Source organism: Gopherus evgoodei, chromosome 11 (assembly GCF_007399415.2).
Source record: "Gopherus evgoodei ecotype Sinaloan lineage chromosome 11, rGopEvg1_v1.p, whole genome shotgun sequence".
Classification (NCBI taxonomy): Eukaryota; Metazoa; Chordata; order Testudines; family Testudinidae; genus Gopherus; species Gopherus evgoodei.
The window spans coordinates 31,812,039-31,831,717 of record NC_044332.1 but is presented as its reverse complement, the minus strand read 5'-3'; positions in this window follow the sequence as shown (position 1 = coordinate 31,831,717).

Here is a 19,679-nt window from a genome sequence, read left to right as displayed (position 1 = left end):
TCATCATTACATACACATAGTCTTTTGAGGCTTATCCTTCAGAATTAGTCTGAAAGACTCTAGTAGTATTTCTGCAACTATGATGGGTTTATTGAAAGTATTTAGTATCATTTAGAACTGCACAAGTAGCTGTGTGCCATCACAATTATTAACTGAATGCCTGCCTTTTGCAGCACCATCCAATTTCTAATCAGAAGTGCAAGAAGTTCAGCTTTCTTTACACTGACCAAGCAAACATGGAAGGGCATGCCCAAAAGAAATTGATTGGGGAAAGGGAGTATCATCACTAAGCATATTTTTAAAATATTTTCACTCTATAAAGTCTCTGGTATCCCTTATTTTAGAAAGAGATCCCTTATTTTAGACCACTACTGCCTCAGTCTAGGACTATGTCACTCAAGCTTTTACAAGCACTCTCTAAACAATTTGAGATCACAAATACCTACTTCATGAAAGAGCGGTGATTAAAAATCTTTCTTATAGTGAAGTATTAATTCCCATTCCATAGATCAGTAGACTAGCAGGCTAGTGTGCCTCCTTGTGGCTGAGTGTAGCATAGCAGGCTCTCCTCACCAAGTGCCCCCTGCCAGCAGAACTCTCTGGTCCCTTGGTGGTCTCGCTCTTCTCGTGAGGCAGTCCTCTAGCCCGCTCACACTTTAGTCCCATCCTTCTTGGTAATAAAAGTACAACTAAAAGTTCAAAAACATCCCAGCCTCCTTCTCTCCCTCTTGGGCTGTTCCTTGGAACATCCTTGAGCCTCGGCTTTCAGCTCCACTGTGGGCTCAACACTCCTTAGCTCAGGCTTCTTTTCCCTTCTTTATGGCTTGTAGAGGAATCCAGGCCTGGCCTCTCCCTAGGCTCCCTCAGCTGCTTCTTTGTGCTGGAATGCTGATCCCTCAGCACTGCCTTGCCCTGTTTCCAAGGCACACCACAGGGGTTAATTCCATCCCTCTGGCCTTCTTTAGTTGGCCTTCCCAGGCTCTTTGCAGAGAGCAGGGAAGGGTGAGGGCATAAGGGACTCCCTACATTCTCTTTCCTGGGTTTCTCTGTCCTGGGACCCCCCTACAGCTCTCACTTCCTTCTTTTATGAAGATGCAGCTCTTCCCCTGTTGGGTCTAATAACAAATCAAGCCTATGAGATGCTCCAGATCTGCAGGTGGGTTGAGCTTTCAGATTCTTATTAACCCTTTGATCACCCATATGAGGTAGACACTTCATCACATCATTTCAAGACTTCTACAGGTGTTACTTTCCCAGTTTTCCTAGTTTTTTGTCTTTGTGCCCATTGTGTTCAATATTTGGGTTTTAGCAGGCAAAAAAGGTATGAATGACAGAAATGATTGTAAGTTCTGGTGATAATAGAGCCCATACCATATTCACGGCTGGTTCCCTTTCACATATGTTAAAGGTTCTCAGACTTCCCTGGAAGCCGACTGGTATAGTACAATACAGCAATGTCACCTGTCAGCCTGAAAAGTCACTGTGACTGAACTGAAGTTGGAAGGCATCCTAGGTAAGAAAATGCAGCTTGAGTCACAGCAGGTCAAATGATTGATCTATTTAGCTAAATGTTGATTGAAATACGGTTCACATCAGTGACTTTGATTTTGTGAGATAAGCCACAAATACTTGCTTAGTGAAGTCATAGAGGAAATAATGACTCCAGTTGGCTCCTCCCATATATTCTCTAGCTCCATGTAAAATGTTATAACTAGGACTTTCTGGAGCAGAAGAGTTTAGGGCTTACCTATATGATGCAAAGTTCAAGAATAGGTACAGCAAGATTAGAAAGAATAAAAGTCTGCCTTACCAACAAACTCAAGCCCAGGTGCACAGGCAGTGACAGAGAGCAGCAGCTAGCTGTGACAGACAACTCTAAGGGCTGGTCTATATGAGGTGTGAGTGTGCACCAATTGGGATATAAATTCAAGTATGCACCAGCATGTCGCACATTGAAAGCTCTCCAGGATACACTGACATAGTATTGTTTGAAATCAGACTACATCAACATGTGCTAAGGAACTTCTAGTGCACACCTGCAGAGTCTACGCAAACAACGCACCACATGGTGGAGGCAACTAGAATTCACATCCCAGCTGGTGTGCACTAACACATCATGTAGACCAGCCCTTAGAGTCATCTGCCAAAACTAGCATTTCTCTCCCTGTCACTGCCTGTGCACCGGCCTTGGGTTTGCTGCTAAGGCAGACTTTCATTCTTTCTAATCCTGCTGTACCTATTCTTGAATTTTTAAGTGTAGATGCCTCAATGGGAACCAATTTGTCAGATGGTAGCAATTAAACTTCAAGTCTGGAAACTATTGCTGTGAGCAGATTTAAGTGAGAGTCAGGTACATTTGATGCTCAAATCGATAAGCACCAGCAGGCAGGTGATGTCCTTTCTACAGTGCTGACACGTTGAAAAACAGCTTGGTCTCATGGGGTAGAGAACATCCCCAGTGAAATAAATAAAATTTCCAGGACACATGGGATCATGCTCACTTGCCCTGTGGGAACCTCATTACATCACAGGACTGTCAGAAATATGAGAATGACTGGACAGAGTTGTAGAGTCTGCATTAAAGGTCATTAAGGAGAGTTAAAAGGTATATATATGGAGGATGGAGCAGGGAAAATAGCAAATCCATATAACAGTGGGTATGATTATTTAAGTCAGATACCTTCCCTTCAGTAGCAGTCCCAAAGGTTTAAGTCAATTAGATTTTCAGGACCACAAGCAAAGTCAAAACACTGTCTAGACAGTGTGGGAAAGCAGATATCAGCCAATACTATACTTATTTTATTGGTACAACAACTGAGCACTTTTCACTAGTAATACCTTATTTTAAAAAAATAGAAAGTAAGAACACTTTTTTGCCCCTAATAATATAAAATATTTCACAGAAAAAATGCACCATACCTGGGGTTAATAGCAATTTCTTGTCACCCTAAATAGGTTTCTCAGAAAAGTGCAGAGCACAGTATTGTGGATTGGCAGGGCTGGTGTTCTGCCTGCCAATTCAAGTTTGCCGGCCAACTGGAATGGAGTCCTTCAAGATCTGCTTGGAGCACAGATTTAACTGGCTTTATTGCCAGTTATTTTGCAGACATTTCAAAGTTGTTAAAACATTATTTAAAGTAAACTTCGCACTATTTAAATGGGGAGGGGGAAGAAAGTGTATTGATGTCTTAATAAATGAGAGCAATTGACTTACTGAAAGTGATCAGTGGCAATTAACTGCTACTGCTCTCCTTTTCTTATTCCCTAGGAAAAGATCCCTAAAGATCTTGTAAGTGACAAGTGAGACCAGAGGTTTTCAGTTTTCATATTTAACCTCAGGGCAAAATAAAGACAGCCTAAGCTGACACATTTATATTATACTGCAATATAAGTCAATTCCTGAATCTTGTAGCCCTGAGATGTCCATCCATCCATCATGCATAGCACAGATAGTGGCAGTTCAGGTTTCTCCCCACATGGCTTTGCCATTGCGATGATTCTCACACTGCTATCACCCCCACCACCAGCAAGAGACAGACTTGTTGGTGCTTAACTGGGTGTCAGCTCACTGACACCTCCAGTCTGTTAGCTACTCACACAATCTGCTCAGGGCAATACTAGCCTTGTCTTTGCTTTGCAGGTTAACAATAGGTGCACCGCAGTCCCTGAGCCCCTTTTAATAATTCCCTGTGATATCCAGCCCCTGTAGCTGGCTACTCACAGAAATACAAGGTTTGCTATTGCCAAGGGGATAGTGTACACTAGATTTGTTTGACTGAACTGAGGATCAGTTTCTATATAACATCACAGCAATGAGATATATTTAGAGTGAAAACTATCATAGGTTTATTATCAAAGGGCAAGATTTAAGAGACAGTGAGTAAGGATAATGGAAACAGCAAGGTTACATATAAAAGAAAATCAATACACGGCTTTCTAGAGACTAAACATAACTTTAACAGTCTAACCATCTGTCTAAATGCAGTCTTATCTCTCCTAAATGTCCTTCGCAATGCTTTCAACCAGGGCAGGTTGGGATTCCTTTTTCATGAATGTAATCACATTGCCCATTTACTTCCTCTGGTGCAGAACAAAGAGATGTCCTTCTGCCTTCTTCTTACATCCCTCCCCCCCTCAAAATCATTGTTTGTCCCTAGAGTCAGGATAATTCCCCGGGGTTTATTCCCCGATGTGCTGACTTCATATCGAAGTCACATCCTCGCGCTGACTTTGTTTGTAAATGGGGCTTCCATTGTGTTGGCTTTCGGTGCTCACTTTACATCCGAACTGAAGCTGGCAGGTTAATATACATCCTTTGTCTGGCAGCTACTTGTTTGTCAGCACTGCCTTGATTCAGACTTTTTTATTACATGGTATTTGTACATATATTTCACAATGTTACTCGTGACCAGCATGACCCCTGGCTTTTATTTAAGACCTCACATGACATTTTTTAACAGATAAATACGGTGAAAGCGGTGAGCTAGGTGCAGAGAGTTTGTCAGGCCTGTCAGGAGTTACTATTACAGAACAGTGAACCCTTTGCCAATTGGCATTGAGAAGTTGTAGGCCCACCAGTAACTCTCAGTCCCCTGAAGGAGGGAGCATCCTTAAGGATGAGGGTAATTCAGTCTGTGCCCATTCAAGCCACCTCTTCTCCTCCCCAGCCTTTGTTGCCATGTGGCTTTGGAGAAAAAAACTGTAGAGAGGAGCTAGCCAGACTTCAGCAAATAGGAACAGAAGCAGTCAAAGCGGAGACTGCTTCACAGGTGGCGAGGGGGCAAAATGGGGCCTACCCAGGGCCACCTCTCCGCTAGCAGCCACTGGATCGAATACTGTGCAGGGAGTGGGCACACACACTCTGGGGGACTAGGAGCCAGATAGGGATTCCAAAGCAGGGACCTTTTCCAAGTTTGAACATTCCAGTAAAAACTGCACACAGTGCTGACTTTCTCTGCCGTGGGCTGACTGGCTGTCTGCTCCAACCCTTCCCCTTCTTCACAGTCTCTTCAGCTCAGCTGCACTCTTCGCCTGCCCCTCTTACCTTTTTTCTTCAGTTCTACCCCCTCACATCCTCCCTTCCAGCTCATCCTGTGTTAAGTAACTTCTTCCCTCCCCTCAACCCCACCCCCAAACCTGTGGGACTAACATGTCATTTGCTGCCAACACATAAATCACTCTGCTTGTGTGTTCTACCCCTTCCCTTGCTCTGTGTTTGTCTCAGGGACAGCTCTATGTTTTTTGCTGCCCCAATCATGGCAGCGTTTCTGCGGGAGGTCTGCTCTGGTCACGCAGATTTGGCGGCGTTTCTGCGGGAGGTCCGCCAGTCCTGCACCTTTAGCGTACCCACCGCTGAATTACTGCCAAAACTGTGGAACCAGCGGAACTCCTACAGAAACGCCACCAAAGGCTGCCTGACTGCTGCCCTCCATGCGACTGGCTTGCCCCCATGGCTTGCCGCCCCAGGCACGCGCTTGCTGCGCTGGTGCTGGAGCCGCCCCTGGTCTGTCTGGTCTATTTTGATGGTAAGCTCTCTGAGGCAGAGACCATCTATTACTCTGTGTTTGTACAATGCCCATGTTCTTGGCTGGCCCTTAGGCATTACTACAAAAAACATGATTAATGATACTACCGACAACAAGGTTGCTAATTAACACTATTTGTGATTCTCATATGTGATGTGGATGTGCCTGTCTCCTGGGAAGTGGACAGGAAATATCAAATCATTTTATGCAAGGCAGCAAGTGGCAATGAGATAGCAGCAACTTTTAGCCACTACCAAAATGTGTCAGATGTGAAGTGGTGACCTAGAAGTGAAATGCTCCATAACCTTTTGCCAATTCCCTCAGCTATCCAGCATCTCTAAACTACTAACTCTTGTTTTAATGTCTTCAAGCTCAGGTTTAGTACTTTGCTATTCGAATGATCAAGGTGTATAATGTATGATCCTTCTCCATTTTTAAACGAACAAAATTAACAAAGAACTCATAAGGAATATCCTGCCTCACAACTTCAGCCCAAATACCTAGAGGAAGACTATTACAACTATATGTGTAGTCTGTGCTGTACAGCCAAACAAGCTAGCTAAAAGCTTCCTGTTTATCTGAATTAAAGACACCAATATAATCTGAAAACATGCATTTTAATCATAAGGAACAGCCAATTAAAGTCAAAACAGCCTAGTAACTTAGTCTGTCCTCCACAATGTAGGAATTCATACCCATGGTCTGAAAGAAATACTGTTATTAGTGCTGTATTTAAAACTATATTGTGTGCAAAGAATGGAATATGAATTGTTTGAAACTTGAATTGTTTGATTTAATCTACTCTAACAGATGGACATTTTTCACTGCTTCTTTTTCTATTAAAATGAAAATAAATTTAAAATTCTCTCTCATTTCGGTTTACTTACTCCGATCAGTGTTAAAAAAACACAGGGTAAGTAAGCATAGAACATGGGCTGCACTATTTTTCTCTCTGTCCATAGAATAACTGGCAACCTTTTCTAGAATCACAGTCTTGTTGGACTGGTTAAATCTGCTAATGACATTTCAGAGCCAAAAATGTCAATTCACTGTTTCTGAAACTTCATTTTGAGAATATCTGCATATCGGTTTTTCACCAAAGATAAATGTTCAGAGTGGTTAGTAGAGATACAACTGACTGATAGTGGGCATTTTATTACCTACTTATGTCTAACAACTGTTTAAAGATACTCTGCAAGCACAATTCACATTAGATCGGAGTATTTCATTTAATCTGTCTTTTCAATAAACCAGTAGCATACAACCATTTTCTGTAGTAATATAAAACAGTACACATTTAGAAACATAAGAGCTTTCATGGCATACCTATGTGTCTCCTTATCTTTTCCATTTTTTTCATCTAAAGATCAAAATCAACACACACCACAACCACCAAGAGACAGGAAAAAAAAAACAGCACAGAAAAAAAAAGTAATAATAAAATCTCTCAATGTTCACTGCATGGAAGGAACTTTCTCAGGTACGTCATTCTCCAAGGGTGCATATGCACTAGCAAAAAAGATGTGTTCTTACCTCATGTTTGTTAACACAAGACAATTAATGTGAGAAAAAATCCTAATGAATTCAAGGTAGTTTGAGTTTTCACGTAGGACAACAGGTTGAGTAAAGACTATGGAGGAGCCTAGGATTTATCTCATTCTAAAACACAACCTGCCTTGTCTTCATTAGGATTTTACCTCATGTTACTTGTCACACGTTGGCTAGCACTAGCTAAGAACACATCATTTTTCCTAGTGACATCAAGGCTGACACATGAACCAAGGCTAAATATGGAGACTGCCAGACAACTCCTCTTCTTAGTCAGGCAATAAATGTGACAAAAGGGTCACAGATGGAGCTGTATTCCTATATCATTTCTTTGTTTACCTTGTTAAATTTGTGGTTTGTGCTTCTCTAAGACTATCGTATTTTGTATCATATGAATTATCCTAAGGCAAAGGGGAAAAGCATCTTTGCAATCTTGCTTCATAGCAGCAGCAAATCTATCAACTTTGCCCTCTGCCCAGGATCTTCAGTCTTTTCAAAATCACTTTTGAGGTAGTTTTGAGAAAATAAAGTTCTCTAGTACAGTCCGTATCCATGAACATCACTAAGTGACCCTGAAAATGCAGAAGAAGGTTAATCTCTTTGTCATGCAATTCCTCCCATGAAAAGTTAACATCCTCACTGTGCTAAGAGGTCAGCTTTCATTTGAAGCATTTCTTTCTACAGCAGCATAAAGTCCCAAGTGAAACCATAAAATGTCCAAGAAACAACCAGCGCTTCAGCTAAAAATGTTGTGGCCATGTTGAAATTTAGTACAGAAATTACTTTTCAAGGACAATGATATCTTCTAGATTTGCAACCACATAGTGAGTGGAAATGAATTTCATTCTGGGCAAGGAACTCAGCTTTGTCTTACCTGTTAATCTAGGATATTTTTCACCTTTGAAATATCTTTCCAGATCAGTTAATGTTCCTTAATAGATTTCGGAAAATGCAATAATACTGTCCCAATAAACACAACACTTGCTGTAGGTCATTCCCTTAAGTACCTCGTTCATCAAATGCTGAAAAACTATGGGCCCATTTTCCAGGGCAAAGAGCATCACAATGAATTGGAACTGACCTCCTTGCATGATGAATGCTTTCTTTTTTTTTTGTAGTGGTCTTCAGAGGCTGCTTCAATTTATCAAAAACTAAATGTCTTTGGAGAACTAAAATAACATGTGCCTCTGCAGCCCTTCAAATATTGTCCCCCATGTTGGCTGCAAAGAAACTAAGTTTGTTGACAATAGTAAATTTTCAACCTTCTATTGGAAAAAATCTAAGATATCTATTTTTATTAAAACAATAGGAAAAGAAATTGTTTACAAGGATACAGTCTTTTTTATTATTTTTGTAGCATTGCATCACCTCAATCTGACCTCTATCCTCTTTCTTCTTTATCTTACTTTTTCTTCATAAACAAACCACCACTTGCCTTTACAAGACACATGATTCATACAAAAATATGTACAAATACATCTAAAGATCCTAATATCCAGTAACAGATCCAGAGTGTAGATATCCAGAGCAGAAGCTAGAGATTTTTTGAAACTGATTTAACTAATTCCTATTCTCTATATCCAGATTTGTGCTACTTTATATTATAGCACTCCTGGCTTATAGGAAAGTTTTATTTTACAATACTTTGGATAGGATTTTCATAAGCATTTGGCACTGACCTAACGCTGCTGCTGATAGAGTCAATAATCATTTTCCTATTGACTTAAACTGGACCAAAACTAGGCCAGTGGTAACTGCTTTTGAAGATTCTACTCTACACGTGACAGGATAAAGTTTGGAAAGAAACTATTCTTTGGCTCTGTGGCCCTCTCCATATTTTTCAATTCTCTTTTTTCTCTTTTAGAATTTGAGTTTTTAGCTGCACTACAGTGCATTTCATGAGACAAGGTGAGTGAGATAGTATCTTTTATTGGACCAACTTCTGTGGGTGAGAGAGACAACCTTTTGAGCTACACAGAGCTCTTCTCCAGGTCTGGGAAAGGTACTCAGGGCAGGTCTACAATACAAATTTACATCAGCACAGCTGCAGCAATGCAGCTGTGATGCTGTAGCGGATCTGGTGAAAATGCTCTAAGCCAATGGCTCTCCTGTTGGCTTAATAAGTCCACCTCCGTGAGAGGTGGTAGCTATATCAGCAGGAGAAACTCCCCCACCAACATAGTGCTATCTACATGAAGAGTCAAGGTCACTATAACCATGTCGCTCACGAATGTGGATTTTTCACACCCCTGAGCAACGTACTTACACCAAAGTAAGGATGTAGTATAGAACAAGGCTCAGACTATCACAGCTAAATACAAGGGGGATCAGATTATTTAAAATAAGTAGTTAACACATATCCTGGGACCAATATAGCTACCACAACACTAAAAAGATATTTCTACACTAACATTGAAAGCCCTAGTATATTTTTAGATCAGTATATATATAAAATGTACCCTAGAAATTATCCTGTTTATGAGAGCTTCTCTACATAGCATATTTTTTAGCATAGGCTACACCAATCTAAAGAAGATTATATTTGGCATATGTCATCTATAAATGTAAACCTGTTTTCATTGGGGATGTACAATAAAATAAGCTATCTTTTAAAATATTTCTTTAAAACACATTAGCTTGCAAATCTAACAATGATAGCACAGCAAGATCTATTATGACCAACCACCTTAAACCCTCAGAGTATTGGACTGTCTGTACTTACGCTTAAATGTATTAAGAGTACCTTAATGAGATCACAGATGGTCTAGAGAAGAGAAATTGGATACTCCTATATGTTCTTTTATACTATGAGAACAAAGGGACATTCAAGGGTAAATAATGAGGAGGACAGAACAGTCATACAGTGCAATCTGGATCACTTGGCAAGCTAGGCCCATTAAAACAAAATGTGTTTTAATACAACCAAATGCACAGATATATACCAGAGAACAAGGAATGTAGGCTCACTATGCTGACACAATGGGTCGTTGTACCCTGGAAAGCAGTAACTCTGAAAAGGATTTTGGGGTCATAGTGGACAAGCAACTGAACATGAGCTCCCAGTGGGAAGTCATGTCAAAAAGGCTAAACGGGGGAGTAGTGAACAGGGGTCAGGAGGTGATTTTACCTCTGGTGTATTGCATCCAGTTCTGATGCCCATATTTTTAAAGGATGTTGAAAAATTGGAGAGGACACAAAAAAGAGCCACAAAAATAAGAAAATCCCTGAAGAAATGTCTTACAGTGAGACATTAAAGTAGTTCAGTCTTTTAACTTATCAAGAAGAGGACTGAGAGTTGATTGATTATAGTGCATAACTATTTTCATTTGGAAACAATACTAGGCACTAAAGGGATCTTTAATCTAGAAGATAAAGACTTAACAAGAACAAAATGTCTGAAAGCTGAAACCAGATAAATTCAAATTAGAAATTAGGCACAATTTTTTTTAACCATGGAACAAACTACTCAGGGAAGTGATAGACTCCCCATCTTTTGATGTCTTCAAATCAAGAGTGGGTGCCTGTCTGAGAGATATGCTTTAGTCAACTATAAGTTATTGGGTTCACTACAGGGGTAACTGGATGATATTTAATGACTTGTAATATACAGGATTGACTAGATGATTTAATGTTCCCTTCTAGCCTTAAACTCCATTATTTTATAAATCTTGTAATCAAGTAGATTGAAAAGTACCATACTTTACACTTTGAATTACATACATTTATTATATTATTATTATTATTATTATTAACAGAATTGAGAATTAAGCTGTGGAACTCTTTGCCACAGCATACTAATAAGGCCAAGAACTGTCTCTGAATCTGGGCTCACAAGTCAGTCCGAACACTAATCATAATCTGGAAGCAAAAGCTGATGTCAAACCTAACCTACTGAACAATACCAACATTAATCCTGGGCTCGATGAGATGGTTACCGATGGAACAAGATTGCAAGCCTGGGCTACAGTAAAGGACTATGCAAGTTCATGAGGTCAAGAGTTGAAATGATTTTGAGGAATCAGACCTAAGCAGAGGTTGCAGCCAAACTGTGGACATTGGGCTAGGATTAATCTTCAATATGGTTTGACAACATGGGGTAGGTTTGGGGATGGGTCAAGTTAGAAGGCTGAGGCTAAGGTTAGATTTTTGCACAAATTTGTGGGATTACACTAAGGTTAGGAAGGGCATCAGTCTATTGAGCAGGGCTGGTTCAGATAATACTACAAACCTGGTTTACAAGCCTGCCCATTCACTAACCATAGCCTGGCTCCTAGGTTAGCAGGGAAAGGCTGAAATTATGCTAGTTTACAGCTCCTTCTCCACTGTCATATGGTGTGTACTATATGTTGCTTTGTGCTCACTGAGCGCTCTGCTGTGATAATAACTTGAGCCTGCTGTGCAATCTGGACATCTCTTTTTTCATGTCCCTGGCTGAGGCTACCTTCCAAGTTTCTCCTGCCCCTTTTTGTTCAGTGGGAAATCTCCAGTCTGTATCTCAGGGCTCAGTCTTTGTCCTCTCTCCAAGTCACAATGCATCGGAATTTAGGACAATGAAGTGGAGGAGATCATACACTGAATCAGCTCTTATATTCTGGATGCCCAACCACAAAACTTTTGCTGGAGGCCCCAGATTTGCTTAAGCCAGCTCTGATTTTGAGGCTTTGACCATTTATAGAGAAAGTTTTGCTACGAGTTAGGACAAGTAAGAAAGGAGGGAGGGAGTTCCACAAGTTAGGACCAAACTTAGTAGATATGGGGTCACTTGCTACTTAAAGCATGATAGTGGGATCTTAAAAAAATTATTGGTGCAAGTGTGTAAATTCAGGACAAGTCTCAAGGGTGTCACAGGATATTTGCCAATACCACATGACATTGAAAAAAGATAGTTGATATGAAGCTACAGTTTAATAGAGGATACATTTTCTATCATGTACAGTACTAAACCTGTTATGGCCATATAAAGTATTGCATTTCCTCTGTTATTGGGTGTGGGGGGGAAGAGATGTAAGGGAGAACAACTACCCAGTCTAGAAAAATAAGTACTTCTATGTCTAATCTCTGGCCATTCTGAAGTATTTCATATTAGGGTACCCCTTCATCTCTTACAGGATACTTTTTCAAATATACCTGCCAAGGATTTCTCCTCCAAGTAGAAAATTGAGCTTCTTCATAAACGAATTTGCCAGACTTCCTAGTGATTTCAAGTTAATAGTTCCACAAAGGGCATCTGAACCCTGAAAAACAAATTCGTTTGGATGCACTCATCTCAATAGAGCCTCAAGTGACCCATTAAATTTTGATCATTTGACTCACTGAAATAATTTAGAACACTTCATCCAGATAAATTTTATATCAAGCACAATTTGTTTTGTACCCATGTGAAAAGTCCAGTCAGCAGAAGTTCACATCAACTGGGATTTAACAGAAAGAGCAAAATATATTAATGATGACTAGCTATAAAACTTTAGCAAATATAGTTCTTAATAGAAAAGAGATTTCTATTTACTGGTGGAAAAACAAATTTCTAACTTACGTTGCGCAAGTTATGCATTAAAATAAATTATTTTAAAACTAAGTATTAATATATTCATCTGCAATCCATTTTAATCTACCTGCACAACCAGCACTGCAGGTAAAGCTTCATGGTAAATGCACTGCATCTCAGGGTAATGAAGAGTTCTTGAGAAAGGGAATGGGAAAATATCTGAGAAAAGTATCTTCGTCTCAAATTGTTCTGTAGATGTTTTTAGATTTTTATATATGTCTTATTGTCACTGGCAAAACTTCCAAACAAAAAGATACAGGGCCAAATCATGAGGTTTTTCTGTTAAAATCTGCTTAACAGGTCACAATATCACCCTCGCCAAGTTATCTCTGGTGGTGAGATTGGTGGGGGTAAGACAGTGCAGCTCCACGGCTCTTTCCTCCCTCCACCTCTAGCGGAGGGCTATTGCTAAATATTTTAGCACTTATTTTGTTGCCATGACTAGATAGATACATGTAAAAAAGCTTTGATAGATTGTTGTCCAGACCTAGAAAAAGTATTTCACATACTGAGCTATGCAAAGATGCATGAGGCATCTCCAAATGCCTCTTGTACACATTTTCGAAGGTAACATTTTCCAAGCTCTCATTGAAATTCAGATTTCAGGCCTGGCAGGAAAATTAGCTTTCCAGTGAGTCTTCATGTCAGTCCTTGGAGGTTTAGCTAGTTCACATATTTTAACATGTTTAGTAATTAAATGGCTAGAGATTAACTAGGGAGAGAACATATACTCTCCCATACCAAGGAATATCTCCTGCTGGAAGAAAATTTGATGCTCAATAATATATTTCCTATATTCTGCCAGTTGGAATCAGCAAAGTACAGTGCATTCCAGTTTGCAATTTTTGGCTGAGTGATCATACCTGGGCACATGTAGGACATGGCCGGTTGTCAGTTATGTGCATATGTGCAGTAAGGCTTCAGTATTTCCTCTTCTGATGTTGTCATCTAAACACAGAATATGAACTGTCCAAATATGTCCTGGCATAGCAAACATCAGTCACTTTCACATCAGAACACTTGGTGCGACATTCCTTTACATTTTATGCAAGAGCAACTGACCTTAGTTCTCCTGTGATCATGAGAGAATATGTAGGCAATCCCATGTAACAGTCTGTACCAAACCCAAAACTTTTAGTCATGAAATTTATTTTTTCTTTTACATGACTTCATAGATTATTCCTCCTTGTCAGGAGCATAGGGCTTTTCTGAGGCATTAATGAACAGAAAACCTAGAAATGAAATCAGACTTTTTGCCCTTGAGATAAATTCCTCTTATGTTAACAAACAGAACAGAGACGGGATAATCTATGGGAAATACCTATAAATAAGAGCTACATAAGGCTGTGGAACTAAGCAGCTAGGCAACATGATAACAGAGGAAATGCACTGCAGATAAGTGCAACATCATTTAAATTAAAAATGAACAATTTACTCAAATATATTCATAGGTTCTCAATTAACTGTAATCATTCAGAAAAGAAACCTAAGCATCACCAGGGGCAGCTCAATGAAAATAGCCATACAATGTGTTGGGGTGATGAGTGGGTGTATACATGTATCTGTGTGTTTTTATATATATATATAATGTGTGTTTATATATATATATATATATAAAAAAACACACAGATACATGTATATATATATATATACACATATGTACACACACACACACACACACACACACACACACACACACACAGAGTCATTCTGTACATTGATGATTTGCACATACCTTAAATGCTGTTTTTGGTTCAGGTCACAATCTCAAAAAGGACATAAGGGAAATAAGAAGCAGTCAGAAAAGAGCGACAAAAATCATAGGAAGCTTGGAAATGGAAAAGTTGTAAAGTGTTTAGTTTAAAGAAGAGGCACATAAGAGGACACATGACAGTGGTGTATAAAATAATGAATGTTATATGGAAGTGTAAGCTGAGCAGTCCTCTACCCCTTCTCATAATACTAGAACTAGGAGACAACCAGTCAGTTCAAACAGCAATTTTTTTAATATTCTTTTCAGTTTCAGTCCTACACCTCAATTAATCTGTAGGCTTTAACACAACAAATTGATTTAAACAAAGAGACAAAGTGTTTAGCAGGATTTAAAAAAAATGATGACACACACAAAAAAGTGAAGGAGGAGAATATGGGGAACTACAGACTAGTCAGCCTCACCTCAGCCCCTGGAAAAATCATGCAGGAATCCATTTTGAAGCACTTGGAGGAGAGGAAGGTGATCATGAACAGTTAACATGGATTTACCTGAGCAATGTGATTGCCTTCTATGATGAGATAACTGGCTCTGTGGATATGGGGGAAGCAGTGGATGTGATATATTTTGACTTTAGCAAAGCTTTTGATACGGTCTCCCACAGTATTCTTGCCAGCAAGTTAAAGAAGTACGGACTGGATGAATGAACTATAAAGGTGGATAAAAAGCTGGCTAGATAGTTGGGCTCAACGGGTAGTGATCAACAGCTTGATGTCTAGTTGGCAGCTGGTATCAAGCGGAGGGCTCCAGGGGTCTGTCCTGGGGCCGGTTTTGTTCAACATCTTCATTAATGTTCTGGATGATGGGATAGACTGCACCCTCAGCAAGTTCGTGGATGACGTTAAGCTGCAAGGAGAGGTAGATATGTTGGAGGGTAGGGATAGGGTCCAGAGTGACCTAGACAAATGAGAGAATTGGGCCAAAAGAAATCTGATGAGGTTCAACAAGGACGAGTGAAGAGTCCTGCACTTAGGAAGAAAGAATCCCATGTACTGCTACAGGCTGGTGACCAACTGGCAAAGCAGTTGTTCTCAAGAAAAGGACCTGGGGATTACAGTGGACGAGAAGCTGGATATGAGTCAACAGTATGTCACTGTTGCCAAGAAGGATAATGGCATATTTGGCTGCATTAGTAGGACCATTGCCAGTAGATTGAGGGAAATGATTATTCCCCTCTATTCAGGACCAGTGAGACCACACCTGGAGTATTGCATCAAGTTTTGGGCCCTGCACTACAGAAAGGATGTGGAGAAATTGGAGAGAGTCCAGCAGAGGGCAATGAAAATGATCAGGGGGCTGGGGCACATGACTTAGGAGTAGAGGCTGGGACTTGAGAGAACTGGGATTGTTTAGTCTGCAGAAGAGAAGAGGGAGGGGGGATTTGATACAGCCTTCAACTACAGGAAGAGGGGTTCCAGAGAGGATGGAGCTAGGCTGTTCTCAGTGGTGGCAGATGATGGAACAAGGAGTAATGGTCCCAAGTTGCAGTGGGGAAGGTCTAGGTTGGATATTAGGAAAAACTATTTCACTAGGAGGGTGGTGAAGCATCAGAATGGGTTACCTAGGGAGGTGGTGGAATCTCCATCTGTAGAAGTTTTTAAGGCTCGGCTTGACAAAGCCCTGGCTGGGATGATTTAGCTGGTGTTGGTCCTGCTTTGAGCAAGGGGTTAGACTGGATGACCTCCTGAGGTCTTCTCCAACCCTAATCTTCTATGATATGCATAATACTGTTAAAATATCCATAGATAGATTAGATTAGATTAGATACAGAATTCTAAGGGATATAAACCACCATGCTTCAGGACATAGGCTGGTTTCTAACTGCTTGTGGTTAGGAAGAAACTTTCCCCATGGAAAAATAATTCAATTTTTTCCATTATGAAATTTTATACTTTTATCTGAAGAATTGAGATTTGAGGCTAGATTGGTCACTAGTCTGATCTAATATGGCAATTCTCACGTCCCCACAGGAAACAATCAGATTTAACAGTGCTTGAGCTTCTAAGGCCTGGTCTACACTACACATTTAAACCGATTTTAACAGCATTAAACCGATTTAACGCTGCACCTGTCCACAAACGGGGCCCTTTATATCGATATAAAGGGCTCTTTAAACCGGTTTCTGTACTCCTCCTCGACGAGAGGAGTAGCGCTGAAATCGGTATTACCATATCGGATTAGGGTTAGTGTGGCCACAAATCGACGATATTGGCCTCCGGGCGGTATCCCACAGTGCACCATTGTGATCGCTCTGGACAGCAATCTGAACTCAGATGTAGTGGCCAGGCTCAGCGTGGAGCTCTGATCAGCAGGGTGGCAATGCAGTCCCAAATCCAAAAAGAGCTTCAGCATGGACCATATGGGAGATACTGGACCTGACCGCTGTATGGGGAGACAAATCTGTTCTATCAAAGCTCCGTTACAGAAGACGAAATGCCAAAGCATTTGAAAAAAATCTCCAGGCTATGATACAGAGTCCAAAGCACAGTGCTGCATGACAAGCGTAATGGAAATCCAAAGAATCAAATGGACGCTCATGGAAGGAGGGAGAGGGTACTGAGGACTCCAGCTATCCCACAGTCCACAGCAGTCTCCAAAAAGTATTTGCATTCTTGGCTGCGCTCCCAATGCCTGTACGGTCAAACACATTGTCCGGCTCAGGGTATAGCTCATCAATTTACTCCCCCTCCCCATCCCATGAAAGAAAAGGGAAAAAAATCATTTGTTGACTTTTTTCCATGTCACTGTATGTCTACTGCATGCTGCTGGTAGACACAGTGCTGGGGCAATGAACAGCAGCATCCTCTCTCCTCCCTTCCCCAGTAGCAGACGGTACAGTGCATTAGGACTGGTAACCATCCTTGTCATCAGCCTGTGAGTGCTCCTGGCTGGCCTCAGGTGAGGTCGGCCGGGGGCGCCTGGGTAAAAATAGGAATGACTCCTAGTCATTCCCAGTAGATGGTACAGAACGGCTGGCAACCATCTTCATCATAGCAACTGGGGGCTGAGCTCCATCATCCCCCTCCCTTTCATGTGTAAAGAAAAGATTCTGTACGGCCTGGGCAATGATAGCAGCAGGATGCTGGGCTCCTCTCCCCTGCACCATTTAATGTCCTGCCTGGACTATCATAGCAGCTGGAGGCTGCCTCCCTCTCATTTTATCTCACTAAAAGGTCAGTGTTTCTTATTCCTGCATTCTTTATTACTTCATCACACAAATGAGGGGACTCTGCAACGGTAGCCCAGGAGGGTTGAGGGAGCAGGGAAGCAACGAGTGGGGTTGTTGCAGGGGCACCCTCTAGAATGGCATGTAGCTCATCATTTCTGTGGGATCTGACACAGAGCAGCTGTGCTCTCTAGTACACTGGTTCTCTAGTACACTTGCCCCATATTCTAGGCAGGACTAACTCTATTTTTAGATACCATAAAAGAGGGATTGACTCAGGGAATCATTCCCATTTTTGTCTTTGTGCCCCCAGCCAACTTCAGCCAGGGGCACCCATGACAGCAGCAGACGGTACAGAATGACTGATAACCGTCATCTCATCGCCAATTTACAATGGCACAGCATACAGTACAAAACAACTGATAACCGTCTCTGCTATCTTGCAAAGGCAAATGAATGCTGCTGTGCAGCGCTGCAGTACTGCGTCTGTTAGCAACATCCAATAGACATACGGTGACAGTAAAAAAAAATGCTGAACGGGTTCAATGGTTGCCATGCTATGGCGTCTGCCAGGGCAATCCAGGGAAAAAGGGCGCGAAATGATTGTCTGCCATTGCTTTCACGGAGGAAGGAATGAGTGACGACATTTACCCAGAATCACCCACGACACTGTTTTTGCACCATCATGCATTGGGGTCTCAACCCAGAATTCCAATGGGCAGGGGAGACTGCGGGAACTATGGGATAGCTACGGGATAACTACCCACAGTGCAACGCTCCAGAAATCGACGCTAGCCTCGGACCATGAACGCACACCACCGAATTAATGTGCTTAGTGTGGCCGCGTGCACTCGACTTTATATAATCTGTTTTACAAAACAGATGTTTATGTAAAATCGGAATAATCCCATAGTGTAGACATACCCTAACTCATCTTATCCAGGTATATTCAAACATGCACTGCCTTAACATAAGAGAGCAGTGTTTCATATAATCAGTTTTGTGTCTTGACAGTTACTTTCTGTAGATTAAAGATCATCTGCTAGCATTAAACTCTGAACCACTAAACAGCAAGTTACTATGTGGGCCTTGACATGATAAAACATAATGGCATAAGTGAAGTGATGTTTCAGAAGCAAAGTGAGAGCATAATGGCAGCAGTGAAAATTATTAGAATGGCATAAGTGAAATTCTAGTTACTTATAGACATTTAGACACCACAAAAGCACCACAAATTAAGCAAAATCTACAGTTTTTGACACATATGGGGTATAAATAATGCACACTGGATGAAACAATTTAAATGACTCATGCATACTGACAGGTTTTGAAGTAGTTTTAATCACTATGGTGAAATAGCTAGACATTATCGTGAATATCTCAACAAAGATGTCTGTTCATTGAGCATTGGGGTCAAAAAATGAATGAAAAAATGCCATGCTCTAATATGAAAAGATCAGAGAATATTCTAATACAATAAAGATATTCTATACAAAGTGGTATGTTCTGATTAGAAGTGGGAGAATAGCAGGGAAAAGTATTCATGAACATTCTAATGAATTCTAAATCACATCTGGATTCTACCACATTCTCACCCTTTTTTGTTCATTTTTCATACAAATTCATCTGAGGGCAACTTTGTTCAGACAAAATGTATCCAGATGATGAAAATATGGACTCAGTGTAAGAGTTATTAAAGAAACAGTCTACATTTTAAATTTGAATTCAATTCATTTCAGCTAAGGCAGAAGTAATCCAGTCACCTCATGCAATCAGGAACAAAAAAAAATAACATAGCTAATTCCAAACATTAAAAAGTGAAATAATATTTTCCATAAACAATCTATAAGCTGGAATTGGCTTACATGTTAATTCATTTTTTAAAAATAATCAGCATATTCACATATATTCTTATTGGTTCATAAACAATTCATGAATCAATGAAAGGGTTACATTTGAATGAAATGTTTGTAATATATTATATTTATTACTCTATTTATAAGAATAATAAATTTCAGTTCATTATGAAAAGCATCACTTATTTTATTAAGGATACTGCAGAGAGACAATGGTTCAGCCTTTATAATGGGGTTATTCCTGCCTTTGAAGCAACTGATGTTATCT